This window comes from Rhinolophus hipposideros (assembly GCF_964194185.1).
Source record: "Rhinolophus hipposideros genome assembly, chromosome: 1".
NCBI classification, from domain to species: domain Eukaryota; kingdom Metazoa; phylum Chordata; class Mammalia; order Chiroptera; family Rhinolophidae; genus Rhinolophus; species Rhinolophus hipposideros.
The window spans coordinates 30,799,312-30,815,106 of NC_138047.1; the positions used below are offsets into that span (position 1 = coordinate 30,799,312).

The 15,795-nt window shown below is 42.0% G+C and overlaps 1 pseudogene across 1 annotated transcript; it reads left to right on the forward strand.

The window, feature by feature from the left end:
* Window positions 1-7,924: 7,924 nt before the first annotated feature.
* On the forward strand, window positions 7,925-9,285 carry LOC308499118 (G2/mitotic-specific cyclin-B1-like; annotated as a pseudogene). Its single transcript has 3 exons — window positions 7,925-8,034; window positions 8,423-9,075; window positions 9,123-9,285. The product of its transcript is annotated as a G2/mitotic-specific cyclin-B1-like (transcript).
* The last annotated feature ends 6,510 nt before the right edge of the window (window positions 9,286-15,795 follow it).

A 15,795-nucleotide genomic window follows, 5' to 3' on the forward strand; every position in this document is an offset into this window, starting at 1 on the left:
AGGCCAGCCCCGTCGGTGACCTCAGAGCGTCGAGGGTGGACCCGGCCCGGGCGGGCGCAGCGAAGACCGGGCGCCCAGCTCGCGGCGGGGCGGGGCCGGGGGCGGGGCTTCCGCCGGAAGGGGCGTGTCCGAACTGTCGGCGGAGGCGGGGCACTGCCCCGCTGGCCTGGAGGAGCCGTTCGGGCCTTAGGCGGGGCGGCGTCGTGGAAGGTGGACGCGCATTGGCCGAAGAGGAATGTGGACTTGGCCCGGGTGGGAGCTAAGATCGCGAACCAGGATTCTCTCGTCCCCGCCTGTAGGTGTTGGATGAAGGGAGTGTAGTGCGTTCTCCTCCCCCAAACACGGGCGTGTGGGACCAGCGGGCCGATCCTGTATTCCCTCCCGGCTGGTTCTCGGATGTGCGCTCCGCCGGGCCCCGTGGAGACAGTATGGTTAATGTGTTCTGCAAATATTTTATCCGATGCCTGCTTGAAATAGGAGATGGTCAGGGCTAGCAGGCGCGTCAGAGACCATCTGTGATCCGCGTCTGGAAATGAGAAAACAATCCCACATGGTTAAGAGAGAGCTAAGGTCAGAGTAATAACCATACATTGAGTGCTTACTACAGGCCAGACACGATGCGAAGCCCTTGAAACGCATTATCTCACCGATTCAAAGAGTTTTCCCGACGGAAAGTTGACTGCAGACTGGAAAACCGCTCCCCTCTCCGCGCCTTTGTCCGTGAATGGACGCATAATCTGCTCTCCGGATAAGTTTTCTTCGGGAAAACTTTTTCATCGTGTGTCTTGACTTCTTTAAAAGTGTGTGATAAAAAGTACTTAGGAAACATGTTGACCTAGACTGATGAATGTTGAGAGATGTATGAACGTGAATATCCGCCCTCTGCGGCGCCCGTTTACAATGTGTACTCCGGGCAGCAACACAAAAGACACTTACTGCTTTGTCCTGATCCTGGTTCATTCCTCTTCATTGTCAATTGTGTGCTCGGCTTTTGTTTGCAGATTTCTTCTACTTGCTTCCTCCTCCCTTAGCTAATACTGATCCAGTCCTCGTAAACCTGGGTGTGGACTCAGAGGCCCTGGCTCACTTGCTTCTACCCTTTAGCCTTTCTGTGCCATGTTTTCCTGGAATAGTCTTCCTGCCAAATCTGATTTCTTAAAAACCCTTGCTCACCCACCCAGGAAACCTTTTCCTGACAATTCCACAAAGATCTAGTTGTTCTGTTTACTCTAGCATTACCTGATTACCTAGTTTCCAGCACGTGTTTGCACTTTTTAAAAATTCGCTTCTTTGTCTAAGAAATCTTTGTTTTGTTTGTCTTTGTGTGTAATACTTGATGGAAAAGGACCATTTGTTTTTGTTTTCCGTATCTAGTGTAGTGAGTGGCTGACACAGTGGTCATTCAATACCTGGTTTATTGAAAGTTAGGTATAATGTAAATTCTGACATGTCAAGGACCAGATAGATATTTATTCATAGCAAAAAAGCACTAGGTATTTTGAAAGCTTTTTAACTATAAATAACGATTTTCCTAGCTATGCACACCCAGGCAAACGGTGTCTTTGTCTGCTAACACACAATAATTGTGAAGTAATAAGTATTGGCTGTATAATGCATATCTAAATATCATTGCTGTCTCTGACACGTCTAAACTAGTTGACGGAGGGTTAAACATCATGACTACTTCCATACAGCACTTTTCACTTGTATCTAATGGTTTGTGAAATAGATGCTAACTAGACTGTTTCTGTAATGAGAACACCTCAAATATACTCTTTGAAAGAAATAGTTCACGTGACACTATGAAGTTAAATACTAATATTCTGTTGGGTAAGGAATGGTTAATGTGATCGGGAGTGATGAATTTAGAATCAGAAGGCCTGGTGGCAGATTCCAGCTGTATCACAAATGAATGTGGTACTTGACCTAATCTCTGGTCCTTAAGAAGGTCATGCTGGCTCTATATTCAAAGTATGTCTGAATACCTCCTAACACCTCCACTGCTGAAACTCCAGTTCAAGTTGCCATCTTTTCTTGTTTAGATGACAGTGGTACTCTCCTAATGGACTTTTCCACTTTGCTGCTTGCAATCTGTGATGCATGCAACAACCAGGCGATCCTTTGTGTAAGTCAGATTAGGTCACTTTTCTGCTAGGAATCCTCCATGTGCTTCCCAATGTACTTAAAGTCAAAAGTCCTTTTCTTGCTTATGTGACTGGATACTACAGCAAGTATCACATTGACTACCACTTTTCCACTCCATCATTCTATCCCAGCCACAATGGCCTTCCCGATGTTCTTCAAACATGCCAAGCATGTTTCTACTTTGGAAACTTCGCACTTGCTGTTCCTTCTGTCTAGTAGCCATTCTTCTTCCACATTGGTGCATTACTGACTCTTCATTCTGGTCGCAGCTCAAATATCACTTACGTTCATTATCCTTATTACTACTATCCTCATGAAATACCATCCCTGTCAATCTCCATCCTCTTAGCCTGTTTCATTTTTCCTCAGACACATTTTATATTTCTTCCTTTGTTTATTTCCTATCTCTCCCCAGTGGAATGTGAACTGTGAGAGAACAGGGCTCACTGCTATATCGCTGGTGCCTAGAACAGCGCCTGCTATATGATAGGTGCTCAATAAATGTTGAATGAATGACTGGATTTAGGTCATGTGAAGCCTTCTAAAAGACACCTTCACGTAAACGTATTTGTTGTATCTCAGATCATTAAAGTGGAAATTCCTAATAATGTGGAATGGTCGTTGGTGTTTTAAATTATATTTTCCTCTTCCAGAAGAGCAACATGTCACACTGTATATGTCATCCTCAAAACTAGGTCATTCTTCATTTCCTGGGTGCCAACAGCCCTTAAGAATTGCTCAGAGAAACTGTCAGGTTCTCACTGGAAGTATGAGGACAAGAATATTTCCATTCTACCCTAAGCTGTACGAAGCTCCTGTTCGGTTAACTATAATACCGTCTTCTTTACTGATTCAGAAATATTAGAGCATGTTTTTTAAAAAGTCATTCTAAAAGTGACTGTCTTATGAGATATGGGGAATAAAGCTGGTAGGTATCTGCAGTACGCATCACAACCCAACTCGCTTTTCAGGTGTTGTCTTTGATGATAAGCTTGCCGTGCCGCTGAATGAAGGAGTTGCGTCTTTTCTAGGTAGGTGTGGCCCTTTCCATAACTTGCTTCTGCTTGCATGTTAGCTCTTGGTGAAACTTCTGAACAAGTGGAAAACATTACAAACAACTAAAAGTATTTAGACTGCAAAACGATTACTCAATGACTTGAAGGTGTTTAGCAATCCTAAAAACTTAAGATATATGTGTGTGCGTGTCTGTGAGTGAGCACATGCTCCCAAGTGGTTTAGAAATTGCTAGGCACTTACAGAAATATTTACATTTGTTTAAAAAACAGAAGGAGACCAAGGATTTGGACCTAGAATTTTTCCAGGTTTTACAGTTATGGGATGCCTCCAAAGTGCCCCTTATGGCAGGCATCGCCCCCTTAGGGAGGGCCTCAGGCCAGAGGGTCGTCCCCTTTCACATTGTTGGGGGCATGTATCATATTGATGTAGGGTCAGGGAGGGCCATGATCAGGGTGAGGTGAGCAGTTTCTTGAACTCTGGAGGCTGCTGTGGGGATAGAGTCCCAGAGAGCAGTTTCCAGGCTCTTAGCCTCACATGGAAAGGTGTTGGCTCGGGTAGTAGATGGCCATCAGCTGTAATCAGATGGCCATCCGCTGTGGCTGGGTGGCCATCAGCTGTTACTGGTTAGCCATTAGCCAATAATATAACTGCCATGGCTACGCTAGGGGCTTGGTGGTTTGGCAGAGAAGCAGATAGCGGATTGCACATCGTGTGGCTCCTGCTTCCTGTGTCTCCAACCCAGCCACCAGCGAGACTACAGTGGTATGAACCACCCCCATCCATGGCTTCGTGGGTGTTCCGTTTTGGCCTCACCATATCCTGCGTTCTTGTGCAGGGAGCGGGAGCTAAGACCCTGCGTGACACTGCTGTCTCAGCCCCAAATGAAACAATACCTTATCTCCCACTCGTTTTGTGGTAGCAAGTGGGAAAATAAGATTGTTAAACAACACTTGTTATTTTCTCCTTCCTTTAAGTAGTATTCAGTAGGACAGTGAAAATGAAAAAGTAGAATATGAACCACTTTTGAATATTTATGATGTTCTAGAGAACCTACCATTCACCAATGGGAGAAAACTTATCAAGAATCATCCAAATCGCCTCATTGATAAGATAAGTCCCAGTCAACTGATCTTGGATTTAAAATTATTGACTTAGAGATGCTATAGAGATAGTAGACTATAAATAGAGGATTGTAGCAGGCTAAAGTAAATTAAGCTGTGATTGAGATAGTTACATAGTTACTCTTCCATGTAAGAAATTGTAGAGAGTTCCATTCCTGAGTCTTTGGGATACCCCTGGAATATTACACAGACTGAAAGATGTCATCAGCTGTTCAATTTGCCCAACCATGTCTAGAAAGTTACTTTCTTGTTCATTATCATCTTTGTACAGCAGTCATATGTACCCTAGAATTTTAATTCTATAAATATCCAGGTCTCTCTGAATTGGCCCAAAAATAATAGTAGCTAACAATCAGTGACCACTTTTATATGCATAATTCATTTCAAACTCAAAAATAGTCCTTTGAGGTAGCTGCTATTAGTATCATTATCTCAATTTTTAGAATGAAGAAACTGAAACGAGAGGTTAAATAATTTCCAAGAATCCCGTAGCCAGGAAGTAACAGAGCTGGATCTGAATGCAGGTGGTCTGATTTCAGAATCTGCACTCACAAGCCCCACTAATCGATGACTAAGATGAATTCTCCATTATTTTCCTTAAAAGAGTATTGATACCTCAGCCAGCTACTATCTGGGATGGGGATTGAGGGACAATTAGTGGCAAGGGTAACACAGTCCTCTTCCTCTAAAAGCAAGTTTGCCAGTTTTGAAGTTTAAGTACCTCTGGGACACACCATATTGAAACAATGAAACAATTTGTTCTTCAGAGAGGAGGGCAATTGCTCTATCCCTTGCTCAAAAGACTTTCTAGTAGGTCATTTACTTGGACAGTACTCTAGGTACTTGAGAAGTGAGTGGGGGAGGCCTAAAGACACCCCCCCCCCCCCCGCGACCCCGACCTCCCCAGTCAACAGTTTGCTAAGAGGAAACTACAGCATCTGAGCCTCTCGTTGGAAAGGCTAGTAGTCTGCTCCAGCCTGTAAGGGTTTTATGGGACAGAAGCTAGTGGAGGGATGCAGTAATACCACCAAAATCAACAAAGTATGAAAATTTAAAAATAACTCAGAATTTAGTGGCAAGAGTCCTAAGCCTGTACATGAGAGAAAAAAATTGAATGGGTCCTCAATTAAGGAAGACTAGAAGCAGATAACAAAAGACAAAGCACAGAGCCAGGGAAATCAATGAGAGCAAGGAGCAGTGGGTTCAGTAGTGGAGGAGAGGATGATTCTTGGCAGATGCTAAAACTAAGTGGTCGCAGGCAGTTGCCTTTCGTTGCCCCTTGTAGCCAGTTGTATAGGAGGAACAGTTGCATTTAAAGGGCCAGGGACGCTGTTGCCTAGCAGGGTTGTGAGTTTCTAGCCTTGGGACAAGTTGGTAACCAGATATGCTGGACTGGGGCCCAATCTGCAAAGCTCCATGATGCACAAGAGTCCACCATTGTGTATATCTGTAAACAGATTCCATCTCTCCAAAGTTCCTGGAAACCAGATAGCCCTCATCTCACATCTGCACTCTAGTCTAGAGAAACAGGGGTCGGGTGTTGGGCAGTGCAGAGAAGAGACGAGTAGTAGGGCATGGCACAGGTGTTTCCCCTGTTATCAGTGGGTATGGTTTACAGATAGGGCACCTGCATATGAAGTGGTGGCTCACAGTTCAAACAGAGCTGCCCTGTCTGTTGGCATGGTTGTTCACTAGCATTACTGGAGGACTTGTTTCCTCTTTTCTACCATCACCATTCTCCCAAATTGTTGGAGCTTTCACTATTGCCTGTTTCTGTGGCCCAGGTCAGTGGATCAGCAGGTGTGGCCAGGTATTGAGGCAACCTTCAATCACAAACAGCGGTCAGTGAGCAGGTCTGCTTAAACATCATCTGAGGCTTTGAATATTGGACCCAAATTATGATGTGATGTCATTTGTGGACAGCGTTTGAGAAAAGCCACCAAAATTGTGCTGTTCATTGGCAGCAGGACGGATCACAGGGAGAGGGTATGGGTACCCTGGGATGGTGGGGGAGTGTGTATTGTTCTCAAAGATGGGATTGTGGGCTGTGTGGAAGGCAATGGAATTTCTCCACCCTCTCCAATAGGCAGGATAAAAAGAGATGCTTTTCTACATGCATTCAGAGTTTTATCATAATGTTACACAAGAACCTCTCCAAGAGTGGGTAAAGCCTATTAGAATCCTAGCAGAAAAAATAACTCCTATGCTTAGTGAAAAGGTTAGCAAAGCCCACCGCCTCCACACACAAGCTGATGAGCTCCCTAATACCAACAATAAGATAGTTGGCGGATTTTCCACATGGCTGTGGCCATGGTCTTGACTCTGGAGCCTTAGATTTGGGCAAGAACAGTCCATCGTCCCATGAAGGGCCAGCCCAGCAGTGGCACCAGCCAGGTTTAGTACCATGAACCATGAATGTGCGTAGGAACTATGAGAGAGGAGCCAAAATGATGTACTGGAGGGCTCCAGGCTCCCTTTTATTGGGTCAGTCTAGTTTAAAGGTACAAAGTTTAGCCTGTCCTTTTGTTGACCTCTACACAAATGATAAATATACGACTTCTTTTGCTTACAGTTTCTTTTATAATCTTTACATTCAACCCTTCAGTTCACATGGGATTTATTCTGGTGTGTGATATGAGGCATAACTGTAAACGGAGACTTTTATACGGGCACTGTCATGTGCTAGATTAACCAACTGTATTTGTTCATTTGGTCATCGTTTCTGGTTCAAGGTACACTGTTAAGGGCCAGAGATGATAAAGGTCATAAGCAATGTGCTCGTTGCTCTGACGCAACTTATTGTCCATTTGAAGAGAGGAGATGTATACACATAACTATATATACACAAAGCAGAGTGTGAAAAGTGCCGTGTGAGCCATACGAACCAGAGAGAATACAAGTATTTGTTTTCTTTCCTCCTTTTTTTTCCTTTTTTTTCTTTTTCTTTTTTTTTTTTTTTTTTTAGAGAGAGTGAGTGTGTGTTCAGGGAATAGAGGTAAATTCCTTCTGCCTGGGACAATAAGAGTTTTCCCAGAAGCGTGATTTAAGATGGGCCTTCAGGGATAGGTAGCTGTCTATTTGTTGTTGTTGGTAGGTAACTAACTATCTTAATCTTGACTTGTTGGTTGTAATGAACAGAAAATCATTTGAATCATCTCAATTAAAAGAGAGTGTTATCTACTCATCTCACTTCTAAGAAACTATTCCAAAAGTAAACTGGCAAAAATACGAACAGACCTATGCACAAGGCTATTTATTATTTATTGAGCCATTAAAGTAAGTAACCAAGGTGATGTCCTCCATTTCCCTTAGTGATTTATTCATCTCTTTTAAAACATCTATGGAGCACTTACTATGTACCAGGAACCATTCTACACATTGGGCATATAGCAAAGAGCTGAACAGAGAAAAAAGACCTGACTTCACAGAGCTTATATTTTAGTGATGGGCGACAGACAATAAACATATCAGTAAAATGCATAGGATGCCATACAATGATAATGCTATGGGGAAAAATAAATCAGGGAAGAGGATAAGGAGTATGGGTGGATGTGGGATTGCAATTTTAAATAGAATGATCAGGGAAGGTCTTGCAGAGATGACATCTGAGCAAAGGTCTGAAGGAGGTGAGACAGCAAGACATGCAGGCAATTAGGGAGCAACAAGTTAAGCAGAGTATCAAGTGCAAAGGCCCTGAGGCCATGATGTGCCTCGCTTTGGGGAAGAACAAGGTCTGTGTGGCTAAACGGGAGTGAGTGAGGGGGAGAGTGTGAGATATGAAGCCAGAGAGAAGGAGGAAAGATTCTATAGAACATCACAGGCACGTGTAAAGACTTGACTTTGACTGAAAAGCAAAAGGAGGATTTCGAGCCAAAAAGTAACATGCCCTGATTTACATTTTAACAAGATCTTTCCCTTCTCCACTTCTTGCATGTTTGCCAGTTGCCCCATTCCTCTTATTCTCTCTCAAAACTTCTGCTTACTCATGACTTCTGCGTTCCCTTTGTAATATCAGCTTACATGTGGCTTTTGGTTTAGTGTTGTAACAACTGTTAACATTTCAGTCTGTGTGCCCACTGTGACCTAATCACTCAGTCTCTCAGTGTCCCAATCCAGATTCTTGGGTGACATAATATCAGACTTTTGCCTGAGCCTATTTTGGTTGATACTCCTTCTCCAAACCCAATGGAAACATCTGGATGTGCCCCTGGCAGAAGAGTATCTGGGTCAGGCTTTCTCTGATGTACTTCTTGCAGTGAATGATGCGGACACAGAAGATGGAGCCCATCCTAACCTTGGCAGTGAGTATGTAAAAGACATCTATGCTTGTCTGAGACAACTTGAGGAAGGGCAAGCAATCAGGCCCAAATACCAACTGGGTCATGAAGTCACTGGAAACATGTGAGCCATCTTAGAGATCCCATGTACATGTCTGTTTCCATCATCGACCGGTTCATGCAGGACAACTGCGTGCCCACAAAAGATGTTACAGCTGGTTGGTGTCACTGGCATGTTTAGTGTGAGCAAATATGAAGAAATGCACCCTCCAGAAATCAGTGACTGCCTTTGTGACTGACAACACTTACACAAAGCTCCAAATCAGACGGATGGAAATGAAGATTCTAGGAGCTTTACATTTTAAGCAGGGTCACCCCCTAGCCCTGCATTTCCTTTGGAGAGCATCTGAGATTGGACAGGCTGATAGAGAGCAACGTACTTTGACCCAATATCTGTTGGAACGAACTATGTTGGACTACGATATGGTGCACTTTCCTCCTCCTAGACACCAACTGTACAGCATTACCTGTCATGCACTGAAGAGTCCCTTCTTCTTGTTAGGCAACACCTGGCTAAGAATATAGTCATGGTGAATCGTGGGCTTACAAAGCACGTGACTAACCAGAACGAGTATGCCACGTCTCAGCATGCTAAGGTCAGCACGCTAGGGCAGCTGAATTCTGCACTACTTCAAGACCTAGCCAAGGCTGTGGCAAAGGTATAACTTGTGAACTTGAGTTGGAGTGCTGTGATAATCTGCAAATACACTTGGCACCATGTGCTATCTGTATAAAAAAAAAAAAAACAGAAAGGAAGAAAAAGAGCTGTAACCGTAAGGATTTTGTAAGATACAGTAGTAAATATTCTCTGAATTCATTTGTAAAAAGTGCTAAACTTAGGACCTTAGTCACTCTAAAAGGTACCACATTACAGAGGTGTACATTTGGTGGATGTCTATTGTTTTTCTGCTTAGCTTTCCTTACACTCCCACCCCACCTGCTTGTTGGGAGACATTTCTTTCTGGATCTCTTGCATTTCTGTACATCTTGTGAATGAGGCACTGGCTGCCCTTGTCCTGGATTATCTTCTCAAGGATGTTTATGTAGCAAACAGCCTTAGAACATAGAGATAATGTTTCTCTCTCTCTCTCTCTCTCTCTCTCTCTCTCTCTGTCTGTCTCTGAAGCAAAGAGCAGATTTGTTTACTACCCAATATGATAAAGATAATGTCTTTCTCTCAAGGTCAATGTCACTCATGCATACAACCCATTACAAAAGATTTGGGTTACCTGAGCTCAGGGTTTCTCACCTGTTGCACAACCTGGCTCTCTTCCCATCGCCATGTGGGAATTGAAGCTTGGAACCAATGCAAGTGCTGATACTGTCGCTACTAACTATTGGTGTGAATGATATACTATTCTTTTTCTCTAACCCAGAAATCTTGTGTCTTCTGCCAGAAACCATGAAACCGTGGCATGCTAACTTGTTAACTTGCAAGTAGGGCAAAATATCTGGTTTCCTTCTGTTACCCCATTTCCTGCTTTGAGTTCTTTCCCAAGACACACCTGTACCTTTGCCCTTTGGCTTCCTGAGAGAACCTTATGTCTGCATAACAAATCTCCATTTTATTTAGGCTTAACTGGGTTCGTATTATTTGTAATGAAAATAGTCCTGGTACAGCCAAGAAAGTCTGTTTCTGAAAATTGAACAATAGGGGGAAACATTCAAGTGGTTTTCTAAGTGTTCTCATTCAACAAATCTTTGTTGAATCACTACCACGGACATACCAGGTATTATGCTGGATGTTGGGGCTGCAATAGTAAACAGCATATGGTTCATTGAATTTAAATTCTCATAAGAGAAACAGCCTAAAATATAAGTAAACCAATATATAATAGTTGCAAATTGTGAGAAGTGCTATGAAGAAAACAAAAAAAGGATGAAGGCAGAGAGTGAAAAACAAGGCAACCTTACATAGAGTGATGGGAAAAGGTGACTTTGAGAGAGGCATATTAAAGCTGAAATGTGAAGGATGAGAAGACAAAAGAGTGGTACAAATTGGAGGAACAGTAAGTACTAAAGCATTGAGATGGGAAGAGCATAAGAAATGTACAAATTGAGAGAAGAACAAATGTAAATAAATGCAGTAAGGGGAAGAATGAAAAGGGGTGCAGTGGGGACTTAAGGGGAATCCAGATTATTCAGAGCCTGACAGACCAAACTAAGGATTTGGGGGTTATTTTATGTACAGTTGGAAGCTAGTGAAAATTTTAAGCACTTGAGTGACCGACCCAATTTACATTTAACAAATGAGTTTTGTTCTTGCATGTGGGATTGGTTGGAGGAAAGCAGAAGAAAAAGCAGAGAGGTCAGTTAAGAGGTTATTGTTTTGTACTAGAGAAATGATGGTGGCCAAGAACATAGCAGCAGTGAAGATAGAGAAAGTGGGTTCTATGTACTAAATACACTGGCATAGTGGATGTGGGTGTGGGTGGCAACCTGGGAGAATGGTGAAATTGAAGAGGTTTGGGGCTTTGGACATCAAGATGGCCATTTGGAGCTATGTTTAGTATTTTTGTGCAATACCTAACGGTAGATATCAAGTTCGTCATTGGAGGTGGGAGCCTAGAGTTAGATGTGTGATCTAAGTTAGAGATATAAATTTGAGGGTCATCAACATATATACATGGTATTTGGACCCAGGAGCCTATTCTCTAGGCTTCTTTCGGTTTACTCTTTTTCTCAGGCCTTGGGTTGACCCTCTCCAAATCAGAACATGCAGAAACTTCCGAATCTCCTGCGAACCACCCACAGAATATGAATAACCTTCTCCAGAGCACTCACTAGCTAATGGTGCTACCATTACTATTTTTCCCCACTATGACTGTTCCATGTTGGTCTCTTCCCAAGGTGGTCTCTTCCCAGGGACCCTGACAGAAATGAGACTTTGTTTTCAGAGACCATCTCCAACCTATCTTGAGATTTCTACTGACATAGTTTAATCAGATAAGGTTCCAGGTTCTTTTTCATATTTATATCCTTCCATGGTCATATCTGTAAACCAAAATAACATTCCCTTCCTTCTCCTCCAATCGTAACTGTTTGCTTAGTAAAGACTGTTTTCTAAAACAGTTTTCTTGACATATAAATTACATACCATAACAATCACCCATATTAGATGTACAAGTCAATGAGTTTTAGTAAATGTGCAAAGTTGTACCGCCATCATCACCAATTGTAGAATATTTCTATCACCTCTCAAAAATATTTTGTGCTCATATATAGTCACTCCTTGATCCCTCCCCCATAGCCCAGGCTCCCACTAATCTATTTTTGGCACTTTTTTTTGGCCTTTCTAGATGTTTCATATAAATGGAATCATACAATATGTGGTCTTTTGTGTCTGGCTTCTTTTACTGAACATAATGTTTTTGAATTTCATCCAAGTTGTAGCATATATCAGCATTTCATTCTTTTTTTTTTATAGCTGAATTTCCTTCTATCGTATGGATAAACTAAATTTTGTTCATCCATTTACTTGTTGATGGCTATTTGGGTTGATTTTGGCTATTATAAATAATCCTGTAGAAATAACATTCTTATTCACCAACTTCACTCAGATGTTGGAAGAATTTAATTTTTTAAATTGTGGGTTAGGATGGTGTCAGGATGATATTTTCCACTTTTTCAGAAATTTGTTTATATAGTTATGTATAGTTTATGTATATGTTTATATAGTATGTATAGTTTTAAAAGTAAATGCCATTCAATAATTTTTGATTTAAAAGTTATCATGAAATAGTTCAGCCATACACAAAGGGTTTCACAAAAGTATAAGAAGCATAATAAACAACATAACAAACTTATTGAGCTGTATCCACCACAGCTCAAGACATATCCTTCTGTCCAGGAGATAACAGCTCTCATGAATTTATATTTCATTGCCATTCATGTATGCGTACTTTTACTAACATATATACATTCTGACACAATATACAGTATTTTTGCATGACTTGAGACTGAATATACACTGTATAAAAATAATGGTGACGTATTCTTAGTACTTCAGTACTAACTCATTTTCATTTTCACAATAACTATATGAAGTAGAAACAATTATCCCCACTTATAGGTATGGAAACTGTTGCCAATAGAGGTTATGTGACTTACCACAGTCATGTGGTTAGTAAATAGTACAGGTGGGTTTGAATTCAGCAGTCTGACTCCAGAGCACCTGCATGATTATGCCACATTGTTTCAAATGCTGTTACACTGTGTTTGTTTTTTTTGCAGTCTGCTTTTCTTGCATTTGCAAGATTCCTCCCTAATGATACATGTAGCCCTAGTTCATTCCTTTTCATTACTATATGGTACTCTATTCAATAAATAGGTCACAATTCATTTATCTATTCTATTAATAGAGACTATAACCAACAATACTGCAAGTATATTTTTGTACAGGTCTTCCTGTGCACGTATACAAGAGTTTCTCTAGGTTGTATACCTATAGGAGGAATTTCTGAGTCATGTGACACATGTATCTTCAAATTAGCTACATATTCCCAGTTATTCTCCAAAATGGTTATATCATTTTACTTTCAAGAAATCAGTCTATAAAAAAATTCTGTCCGTTGTTACAATGTATAAAATAACCAAATACTATAAGAAAGGAGAATAAAGTAACAAGAAATGGACACTAAAGCAGAAGAGTAAAGTAATCCAAATCTGCCATTTATAAATTCTCTAAGTGCATGCAACAGAGGTGAAACACAGCATTTCTCCATTCTCAACTTTCCTCTCCTTCTCCTTTTCTTCTAAGCTATATTCAATTCTCCGATCTTCCCCTAAAAGCATGCATGTGATGTATTACTATAAAGGTGTTAAAATCCTTGAATAATTTCTAGAGGGGTGAATTATGTTAAAGTGGAGTTCCTTCACAATCCAGTGTTTCATTGACCTTTCTCTTCCTTAAATATTACTGTAGGTTTCTTCTCTACCACTCTGAAATTTGCTATTTTATTTTCACTCACTATGGAGTATTAAAGAGATGAAACTGTTTCATATACAGATACAGATACAATATGAAAATATAGACATCAGGTAAGTTTTCTCAGTGAAGAACTATAATAAAATTATAAGAAAATATATTTGGTGTAATAAATCTTAGTCTGATTATTTGATAATTTAGATGCATCTAATTAAAAAAAAATTAACAGTGCATATGTAAATTAGGATCAAAAGAAATATAAGGAAACTTGGGATGGTAAATATTCTTTTTGAAATATTTTACCTTATGATTCCTTTCAAAACCTTTCTGCCTCATACATTTAATGTGGAATGAAATGCAGTTTGCTTCTAAATTATGAGCACTCCACCTCTTCCTCTGCAGCTCAGAGACATCAAATATGATGCCTTTCAGGTATAGAGAAGGAGGTGGGGTTGGTAGGGACGGAGGATGGGTGGAGAGAGAGACCCTTCAAAATAAAAGCTCGTGAGATTTCAAGATGGCAGAATAGGTAAATGTTGTGCTTGCCTCTTGTCATGACCAAATCAAAATTACAACTAAACTACAGAACCACCATCACTGAGAATCACTTGAAATCTAGCCGAACCAAAGTCCTACAACTAAGGACATGCATAAGAAGCCACCTTGAAACTGGTAGAAGGGACAAAGGCATGGAACAGGCAGGTCCTACACCCATGTATGACCATTAAAAATCAGGAGGGATATCTCAGCTGTGGAGGTGCCCCTGGAGGAGCAAGGGGTCCCAGCCCAAACCACGCTCCCCAGACTGGGGTTCCAGGGCTGGGGAGAGAAGTCCCCATAACTTCTGGCTGTGAAAACCAGAGGATGTTAAGGCTGAGTGAAACAGAGGGCAGCTGGAGTCCCAGGAGTACCTCTTACAGGGCCTGTGCATGGACTTAACTCACTGATGGACTCACACACTCTGAGCTCCAGCACTGGAGCAGCAGCTCAAAAGGCACCAGGGACACACAGGGAGGAACTGAATTTTCTGCCTTCAGGGTGAGGGCTGGAAGGGCACCTTTCTAACAGACAGAAGCATTAGCAGAATCCGTTGTTTCTTTGTTGATCCCTCGCCTCTCCAAGCGTGCAGATGCAGGCAGCCACCATATCTGAGTTTCCATCAACCTAGTTCACACTGTCCATCTGCCCTGCCCTGTTGATTACCTGAGACCCTGCCCCACCCAACTTGTAGGCCCACCCAAGCTGCTCCCAGTGGCTTTTCTATTCAAATGGCCTGACTTGGCTCAAGCTGGGGACTTTTCTAAAAATCTCTCAGAGGTTCACAAACCCCAAACAAGAAACATCTGCCTTTGGCATGTCCCATAGCACTTGCTAAGCAGATCCAAGCCCAGCACTAGCAACAGCTGGCCTCAGTTCATGGTTTGGCCTCTTGTGGCACCTCCAAACTCAGCATGGTTGTGACCACCTGCAGATTGCTTTGTGGCTCATACCAGGTGGCCACAGGCAGAGCACAGGCTGCAGCTGAATTTGGCCTGTAGTGAGGCCCCTCCCAGGAGGTGCCTGGGCTGGGACACCTGGTGGCCAGCTTCAGACCAAGCTGGAGAATCACTAGGCCACCTCCAAGGAAAGTACAACCCAAAGGGAAGATGGGCAGCACCAGAGCCCTGCTATAGCAAATCCTGAACCCACGGTTAACCTCTGCACAACAGCTCCTCCACTGTAATCAGAGACAGTCTTCACAACCACTCAGCCTGAGGGTTTATCCCTCCCATTGACATGCAAATAGCAACCAAGGCTCAACTACAACAGGAGGTCACACGCAAAGGACACAGTTGGAGAACCTGGCTCACGTGAGCAGGGAGACTGTGCTACTGGGCCCCATAGGACACCTACTATATAAGGCCACTGTACTAAGACTGGGAGACAAAGCAGCCCTACCTAAAACATAGAAACAAACACAGGGAGGCAGCCAAAATGGGAGACAAAGAAACATGTCCCAAATAAAAGAACAAAACAAACTCTAGAAAAAGAACTAACAAAATGGAGACAATCTACCAGATGCAGAGTTCAAAAATACTTGTTATAAAAATGCTCAATAATCTCAGGGATAACTTCAACAAAGAGATAGGACACATAAAAATGGAGATGAAAAACAAAAAAGAACCAGTCAGAAATAAAGAATATAATAACTGAAATGAAGACTATGTTAGAGGGAGTCAACAGTAGATTAGATGAAGCAGAAGATCGA